Consider the following 9,994-nt stretch of genomic DNA (forward strand, 5'->3'; position numbering starts at 1 on the left):
GATAATATTTCTCCTTCGCGTTCGTCATTAATCCTTTAACTTAAACACGGAATCCTAGTAAATATCTTCACTTGATCAGTAATCATTTTAAAACACTTCTTTCCCTTCAACATCTTTATTCTCATAGTGAAATTAAACTTGCCATATTTCTAATACTCCTGCCTTTGAAGGGATATCTTGTTCTGCTGGTTCGTGTTTTGTAGCCCTTTACTCTCTCACCAGAACTGTTTTCAAGTAATCTCTGTTAATTCATCATGCCAATCTTCCTGTACTAGTCCTTTATCCCCCACCTCTCCCTCACTCTCTTGCATCACGTTGAGTTACTGTTAGCAAGGTTAGTGGGTTCTATTATCATTGCACAGTCACGGGCGAGATAAGACACCTCTTACTGCTCCTTCCTCTAAGTTATTACAAATCACGTTGCCAGCTAATGTGATAGCTAAAGGTACTTGAGCTACGCATGTTTTCAGGATACCATGGATGTTTGAAATGTTGATGTTACAAACTATAATCGGGAAGAACAGCAATCAGATTCTGATTTAACATAAGAACATGCGAAAATAAGGGAAGCTGCAAGAAGCCATCAGACCTACACGTGGCAGTCCCTGTGTGAAACATACCAACTTATTTCCACTTATCACCCCATCCACAAATTTGTCTAATCTTCTTTTAAAGCTCCCTAGTGACTCATTACCAACAGCCTGATTACTGAGTCCGTCCCATTCATCTACTACTCTGTGTGAGAACCAATCCCTTCTTATCTCTCTCTTGAACCGAATTTTTCAAGCTTGAACCCAGTATTTATAGTTCTATCCTAGTTACTGATTCTGAGAATTTGCCTACGTCACGCTTGTTATAACCCCTTTATAGTTTAATACCATAAGATTAATTTCCAGTATAAAGCGACAGTTCAGTGTTCAGAGGAACAGACAATACAGCTAGAAAATACGTAAGATCACATGCAGCTTATTTTTATTTATTTATTTATTTATCTATTTTATGTAAGAGGGTCATTGGCGAAATGTAACAACAAAATTTTTAATAAAAAAAAGGTCCACTTGAATGTCAGCTCTCACAGAGATGGCAAATAGAATGATGAAAAAACATAAAATAATTGTCTTAAAATCTACCTCTTGAAATAGTTCATGTCATAGGAAGGAGGAAATACAGAAGCAGGCAGGGATGAATGACTGAAAATACCGGTTAACTTTTGCATTAGAGAGATGGACAGAATAGGGGTGAGAGAAAGAAAAAAAAAGTCTTGTGCTGCGAGGCCGCGGGAGAAGGGGAGGCATGCAGTTAGCAAGATTAGAAGAGCAACTAGCGTGAAAATAACGTTATAAGATAGCAAGAGATGCAACATTGCCGCGATGAGAGAGAGGCTGAAGAAAGTTAGAGGAGAGGAGTTGATAAGACGAAAAGCTTTTGATTCCACCCTGTCTGAAAGAACGGTTTGAGTATGTGAAGCATATTCCGTACATGGATGAATAAGAGTAGCAGAATGAATAGAGCTAGCAGTTTGTGCGTGTGTGGGGATGGGAGGTGGGGACAACTGGCGGAGACAAATCAGAACACTTAACTTCATAGAAGCTGTTTTAGCTAGAGATGAGAAGTGGAGCTTTCAGTTGAGATTATATATAAGTAAATGACAGACTGAGGGTGTTCAGTGTAGAAGAGGGGGGCAGTTAAGTGTCATTGAAAAAGAGGAGATAGTTATCTGGAAGGTTGTGTTGAGATGGTAGGTGGTGGAATAGAGTTTTTGAGGCACTGAATAATACTAAGTTTGCTTTGCCCCAATCGGAAATTTTAGAGAGATTAGAAGTCAGGCGTTCTGTGGCTTCCCTGCATGAACAATTTATTTCCAGAAGGGTTGGACGTCTATGAAAAGACACGGAAAAGTGTAGGATAGTAAACTCAGCGTAAGAGTGGATAGAAAAAAAAGTTTGGTTTAGAAGATCATTGATGAATAATAGGAAAAGGGTGGGTGACAGGACAGAACCCTAAGGAATACCGCTGTTAATAGACTTTGGAGAAGTACAGTGACCGTTCAATAGAACAGTCAGAAAGGAAAGTTACAGAGAGAAGGATAGAAACCGTAAGAAGGTGGTTTGAAAATCAAAGCTTTGTGCCAGAGTCTATCAAAAGCTTTTGATATATCTAAGACAACAGCGAAAGTTTCACCAGAATCCCTGAAAGAGGATGACCAAGACTCAGTAAGGAAAGCCAGATCACCAGTAGAGCGGCCTAGACAGAAAACGTGCTGGTGATCAGATATAAGGTTGTAAAATGATAGATGTTTAAGAATCTTCCTGTTGAGGATAGATTCAAAAACTTTAGATAGGCAGGAAATTAAAGCAAAAGGACGGTAGTTTGAGGGATTAGAGTGGTTACCCTTTCTAGGAGCAGGCTGAATGTAGGCAAACTTCCAGCAAGAAGGAAAGGTAGATGGTGATAGAGTTGAAAGAATTTGACTAGGCAAGGTGCAAGCACGGAGGCACACTCTCGGAGAACAATAGGAGGGACCCCAATGGCTTAGGCCACAGAAGGCATGGAAAACATCACTGCAAAGGATCTTAATGGGTAGCATGAAGTAGTCAGAGGGTGGAGGAGAGGGAGGAACAAGCCCTGAATCATCCAAGGTAGGGTTTTTAGGAAAGGTTTGAGCGAAGAATTCAGGTTTAAAAATAGATGAAATGGTAGTGGTGCCATCAAGTTGAAATAAAGGAGGGAGAGATATTTTTGGCTAAGTGCCAGAAATCACGAGGGGAGTTGGATCTCTAAAGATCTTGACACTATTAATAAAAAAGTTTTTGGCTAGTTGGACTTGCATTATCCCAGGAAAAAATGTAAAGTTCATGAGGTTCAGGTGATAGAAGGCTCATGTACCTTTTGTGGGCCACCTCTCTATAATGTATAGCATGAGGACAGGCTGTGTTAAACCAAGGTTTGGAAGGTTTAGAGCTAGAGAGAAAGTGAGGAATGTACGCCTCAGTGCCAGACACTATCACCTCTGTTATGCGCTCAGCATATAGAGACGGACAACACAAGGAAGCAGTAGTCATTCCAAGGAAAATCAGAATAATACCTCCTCAGGTCCTCCCAGTTAGCAAAGGCAAAACGCCAGAGGCACCTCCGCTTTGGGGGATCCTGAGGAGGGATTGGAGCAATAGGGCAAGATACGGATATGAGGTTGTGATCGGAGAAGCCTAATGGGGAAGATAGGGTGACAGCATAAGCAGAGAGATTAGAGGTCAGGAAAAGTCAAGAATGTTAGGCGTATCTCCAAGATGGTCAGGAATATATGAGCAGGGTGTTGCACTAATTGCTGTAGGTCATGGAAGATAGCAAATTTAAAGACTAGTTCACCAGGATGATCAATGAAGGGAGAGGAAAGCCAAAGCTGGTGGTGAACATTGAAGTCTTCAAGAATGGAGATCTCCATGAAAGAGAAGAGAGTCAGAATGTGCTCCACTTTGGAATTTAAATGATCAAAGAATTTCTTATAGTCAGAGGAGTTATCTTGAGAGGTATACAGCACAGATAAATTTAGTTTGAAAGTGAATCTGTAGTCGTAGCCAGATGATGGAAAATTCGGAATATTCAAGAACGTGGGCACCAGAGCAGGTTAAGTCGTTGCGCACATAGACGCAACATCCAGATTTGGAATGAAATGAGGATAAAGTATGGTTGAACAGAAAAGGGGCTACCTGCAGTTGCCTCAGACACCTGTGTTTCAGTGAGGAAAAGAAAATGAGGTTCAGTAGAGGAGAGGTAATGTTCTACAGATAGAAAATTAGAACTAAGCCGCATTTATAGTCAGGCATTTAAAGTCCTCTCCCATGACGGGGACTCCGAGGCTGGTGTAGGAGTCGCCATATTTAATTTAGAATTTTGAATGAAGAATGCGCGTGTAATTATAGGTGCATGTAGTTTTGTGTGAAGGAAGAGAGTTGTCTTCAGAGGGCAGGCCGTGACTGCCCCTTTGTATTGTGAGACACAAAGGAAAATGTTCAGTGAGGTCGCAGCTGGGTTCTTGAGAAGTTCACAGTGCCCCCTAATCCAGTGCTTCAGACCTCACTGGGAATAATTATTGTTTCGGCAGGTGTCTACAATTATATTTTATTTCAGTGCGATAAGATTAACTTCTAATATAACAAGACTGTACATTGTTTTACATAAACGGAGAGCACAGCTAAAAAAAATAAATAGATAAAATAAAATAAATAAATTTCGCATGCATGTTAGAATTGTCGACGTCACAAACGAAGATCGGGACGAACAGTAATCAGATTGTTTCAGTAGTATAAGATTAACTTACAGTATAAAACGAGTCTATTGTATTACAAAAAAAAAAAAAAAAAAAAAAAAAACTGACTACAGGGCTGGAAAAATACGTGAGGTAGCATGCAGGTTAAATGTCAATGCTATAAACTATAATCGGGAAGAATAACAATAAGATTCTATTTCAGTACTGTGTATAATGTTAACATACAATATGAAACTATTTTAGTCTAGTCTATTCCAGAGATAAGAGAACACACACACACACACAAAAAAAACAAAAAGACGTAATATCACTTATATGAGATGATATGCAAGCATCCTTGATTCCTTTGTTCCATACTATCCAAGCTTCTATTGCTGAGTCTGATATGAAAATATGCTCATAACCTTATAATTTGTTTAGCCGCAGGTGTACGCATGTCACGCTCAGGTAACTTTACAGGTGTGTATAAGTGGCGCCCTTCACATGTTCTTTAACTAAGCCTCAAAGTGTGTGTGTGTGTGTGTGTGTTACACCACATTATCATGTGACGCATCTGGGAATGGGTCTCTCAATAAAAATATGGGTTAAGCGTGTATTGTCCTGTCTCTAGTGTGTGCGTGTGCGTGTGTGTGTGTGTGTGTGTGTGTGTGTGTGTGTGTTGGGCACGTTACACCACCTAACCTTGAGAGGCATCAGTCGGCGTAGCAGGAGCAAAGCCTCGTCTCTCTACTTGATAAAACATGAGCGGCGCGAGGCTTACGACTTGTCCCACTCCCAGGCAGTGCCGCGCGATCATAAGGAGAAAGAACTTGCAGTAAGACGCGGTGCGGCTTGCCTACACGTAGATAAGATAGGGATGTTTATTTGTAAGCCCTTCCGTGATACTCATTGTGGTAGTCTTCACGCCCTGTCTGCACCCTCCAAGACAATGTTATCATTACTATACTGTTACAATATTGTCACGCCTACTCTTATCACCATCAACTATAAAGGAATCCGTGATATTCGAGCGTTGCATCTGTCTCTTATCTGTCTGTTTTCCTGAACCCCTTGCTGGCTCTCTTCACAACAATGAAATATAATTTGATAAAGAAAATAATGTTTTTTTTTTTTAACACAAAAGGTCGAACCCAAAGAGGTCGAAAAAACGATAAAAGATAAAGATGAATTAATCTTGTCGCCAATGAAAGTTATCGGCAGGAAAATCTACATATAATTCAAGATACGGACTGCCGTCTCAGTGAAACAGAAGGCGGACACTCAAATTCCAATACTGGACCACATTCTGAAACACTTCTGCGCCGCAACTCCACCATTTTCAAAAGGTTCTAGTTTAAGTTACACAGGTTTATAAGAATGTTCATACGGTTCTAGTGACAAATTAACGAAATTTCTATATTATTAACAGGAAAAACACGCTTGGGATCCTAGCTGAACATTTCTGTAGCCTTCGAAAGTAGTCGTGGCGAGAGCATAGCATTTCAGAATATGGCCATTGCACGAGTGTTGCAACATTCAGTAATTCTCGCTAAAGCACTGTTCAGGGGGTGCTGTGAACTTATCATTAAACCCAGCTGTGACCTCACTGAACGTTTCCCTTTGTATCTCACAACACAAGGGAGCAGTCACAGCCTGCCCTCTAAAGACAACTCTCTTTCTCCACACAAAACTACAAGCACCTTATAACACACACACACACCCTTCACTCAAAATTTCAAAATTATTGTGGCGACTCCTACACCAGCCTCGGAGTCAACATCTGGGGAGGGGACCACAAATGTCCCCACGTCGGACTGCACTTCTGTCGACGACCCTAAGTGTCTTGACACCCCCCTCAACTTTTTCTTCATTAACTTCTGCAATATTCGCGGTCTAAGATCTAATTTTCAATCTGTAGAACACCACCTCTCCTCTTATAAATCTCATCTTCTTTTCCTCACTGAAACTCAGGTGTCTGAGGCAACTGACAGTAGCCCCTTTTCTGTTTCCTCCTACTTTCTCTATCCTCATTTTCCATCCAAAACTGGATGTTGCGTTCATGTGCGCAATGACTTAACCTGCTCTGGTGCCCACGCTCTTGAATCTTCCGAATTTTCCATCATCTGGCTACGACTACAGATTCACTTTCAAACTAAATTTATCTGTGTTGTATACCTCTCAAGATAACTCCTCTGACTATAAGAAATTCTTTGACTATTTAAATTCCAAAGTGGAGCACATTCTGACTCTCTTCTCTTTTATGGAGATCTCCATTCTTGAAGACTTCAATGTTCACCACCAGCTTTGGCTTTCCTCTCCCTTCATTGACCATCCTGGTGAACTAGCCTTTAAATTTGCTATTCTCCATGACCTACAGCAATTAGTGCAACACCTTGCTCATATTCCTGACCATCTCGGAGATACGCCCAACATTCTTGACCTTTTCCTGACCTCTAATCCTGCTCATGCTGTCATCTTCTCTTCTCCGTTGGGCTCCTCCGATCACAATCTCATATCTGTGTCTTGTCCTAACGCTCCAATCCCTCCTCAGGATCGCCCTAAGCGAAAGTGCCTCTGGCGTTTTGCCTCTGCTAGTTGGGGGGACCTGAGGAGGTATTTTGCTGATTTTCCTTGGAATGACCACTGCTTCCGTGTCAGAGACCCATCTTTGTGTGCTGAGCGCATAACAGAGGTGATAGTGTCTGGCATGGAGGTGTACATTCCTCACTCTTTTTCTCGACCTAAACCTTCCAAACCTTGGTTCAACACAGCTTGTTCTCGTGCTATACATGATAGAGAGGTGGCCCACAAAAGGTACTTAAGCCTTCCATCGCCAGAATCTCATGCACTTTATATTTCTGCCCGGAACCATGCCAAGTCTGTTCTCCAACTAGCCAAAAACTCCTTCATTAACAGAAAATGTCAAAATCTTTCAAGATCCAACTCCCCTCGTGAATTCTAGCATCTAGCCAAAAATATCTCCAATAACTTTGTTTCTTCTTCTTTCCCTCCTTTATTTCAACCAGATGGCACCACTGCTATCACATCTATTTCTAAAGCTGAACTCTTCGCTCATACCTTTGCTAAAAACTCTACCTTGGACGATTCTGGGCTTCTTCCTCCCTCTCCTCCACCCTCTGACTACTTCATGTTACCTGTTAAAATTCTTCTCAATGATGTTTTCCATGCTGGTCTAAACCCTCGGAAAGCTTATGGACCTGATGGGATCCCTCCTATTGTTCTCCGAAACTGTGCCTCCGTGCCTGCACCTTGCCTAATCAAACCCTTTCAGCTCTGTCTGTCAACATCTACCTTTCCTTCTTGCTGGAAGTTTGCATACATTCAGCCTGTCCCTAAAAAGGGTGACCGTTCTAATCCCTCAAACTACCGTCCTATTGCTTTATTTTTCTGCCTATCTAAAGTTTTTGAATCTATCCTCAACAGGAAGATTCTTAAACATCTATCACTTCACAACTTTATATCTGATCGCCAGCTTGTTTTCTGTCTAGGCCTCTCTACCGGTGATCTGGCTTTCCTTTCACTTCACAGCCTTCTATCTAATCGCCAGTATGGGTTCCGTCAAGGCCGCTCCACTGGTGATCTTCTGGCTTTCCTTACTGAGTCTTGGTCATCCTCTTTTAGAGATTTTGGTGAAACTTTTGCTGTCGCCTTGGACATATCAAAAGTTTTTGATAGAGTCTGGCACAAAGCTTTGATTTCCAAACTACCCTCCTACGTTCTATTGCTGCTGTGGTAGACGGTCACTGTTCTTCTCCTAAATCTATTAACAGTGGTATTCCTCTGGGTTCTGCCCTGTCATCCACTCTCTTATTATTCATTAATGATTTAAACCAAACTTCTTGTCCTATCCACTCCTACGCTGATGATACCACCCTGCACTTTTCCATGTCTTTTCATAGATGTCCAACCCTTCAGGAAGTAAACATTTCACACAGGGAAGCCACAGAACGCTTGACTTCTGATCTTTCTAAAATTTCTGATTGGGGCAGAGCAAACTTGGTATTGTTCGATGCCTCAAAAAACTCAATTCCTCCATCTATCAACTTGACACAACCTTCCAGACAACTATCCTCTCTTCTTCAACTCAACTGTCCCCCTCTTCTACACTGAACACCCTCGGTCTGTCCTTTACTTATAATCTGAACTGGAAACTTCACATCTCATCTCTAGCTAAAACAGCTTCTATGAAGTTAGGTGTTCTGAGACACCTCCGCCAGTTTTTCTCACCCACCCCCTCCCAGCTGCTAACTCTGTACAAGGGCTTTATCCGTCCATGTATGGAGTATGCTTCACATGTCGGGGTGGTTCCACTCATACTGCTCTTCTTGACAGGGTGGAATCAAAAGTTTTTCATCTCATCAACTCCTCTCCTCTAACTGACTGTCTTCAGCCTCTCTTTCATCGCCGCAATGTTGCATCTCTAACTGTCTTCTACCGCTATTTTCATGCTAACTGCTCTTCTGATCTTACTAACTGCGTACCTCCCCTCCTCCCGCGGCCTCGTCTCACAAGAATTTCTTCTTTCTTTCACCCCTATTCTGTCCACCTCTCTAATGCAAGAGTTAACCAGTATTCTCAATCATTCGTCTCTTTCTCTGGTAAACTCTGGAACTCCCTGCCTGCTTCTGTATTTCCATCTTCTTATGACTTGAATTCCTTCAAAAGGGAGGTTTAAAGACACTTATCCTTCAGTTTTTTACTATCGCTTTGGACCCTTTTAAGGAACTAGCATCTCACTGGGCATTTTGTTTTTTATTGGATTTTTGTTACCCTTGGCCAGTGTCCCTCTTACATAAAAAAAAAAAAAAAAAAATCATGCCTGTTCTCGTGAGATGCACAGTGTCGTAATTTCCTTCCTCTCTATGTCACAGCACGCAATAAAAGCTCCCCTCCATCCTGCCGTGGCGACGTGGTGTCTGACCATTGCCAGTCACTATAAACTTACCCGCCCCTTCGCCCCGCCCATCCCGCCGTGCTGCATGCTTTGTGCCCCGTCAAGGTTTGCGTCACGGCGCTGCCCCACCTTCCCACTCACTAAATCCATGTACTTCCTGCCACTGATTAAGCTACCTATCAATTTTACCGGAGAGAGAGAGAGAGAGAGAGAGAGAGAGAGAGAGAGAGAGAGCTGGATATGGCCACAAAAAATGCAGAAAGATGCCAGATTCTTTACTGTTTCCTTCTTATTCTCCTGTTGCCATGTACGAGTCTCCTCCAGTTGTTTCTGCCCCTTGCATCTTTCTCTGTGACTCCCATCCTTGGCACTTCTACCTCAGTTCCATCCCTCCATCCCACTCCTTTACCGTTTCCCCATGTCTGCATAAAAAAAAAGTTACAAAAGAAATAAATTAAAAACAACAGTAAGAATAATTATCAATCCTCTGAGCTATTTGAATATACAATGCAGACAAGACTGTAGTGTATTTATTTGTAGGTAAAGATTATACACGTTTGAAAGCCTGACAAATACTTCTTGGTCTGTTAGATAAATTCATTCTCTCTCTCTCTCTCTCTCTCTCTCTCTCTCTCTCTCTCTCTCTCTCTCTCTCTCTCTCTCTCTCTCTCTCTCTCTCTCTCTCGTCTAAATGGTGAAGAACTATTTTGGAGGTGGAAGGAAGAAGACGAGTCAGGCTGAAGAAGAGATGGAAGGACTGCATAGATGATCTGAGGGAGGGAGAGAGGGTTAAGTAGAAAAGAGGCAGAAGACAGGCCGTTATGGGACAGACG

Source organism: Scylla paramamosain, chromosome 8 (genome assembly GCF_035594125.1).
Source record: "Scylla paramamosain isolate STU-SP2022 chromosome 8, ASM3559412v1, whole genome shotgun sequence".
Classification (NCBI taxonomy): domain Eukaryota; kingdom Metazoa; phylum Arthropoda; class Malacostraca; order Decapoda; family Portunidae; genus Scylla; species Scylla paramamosain.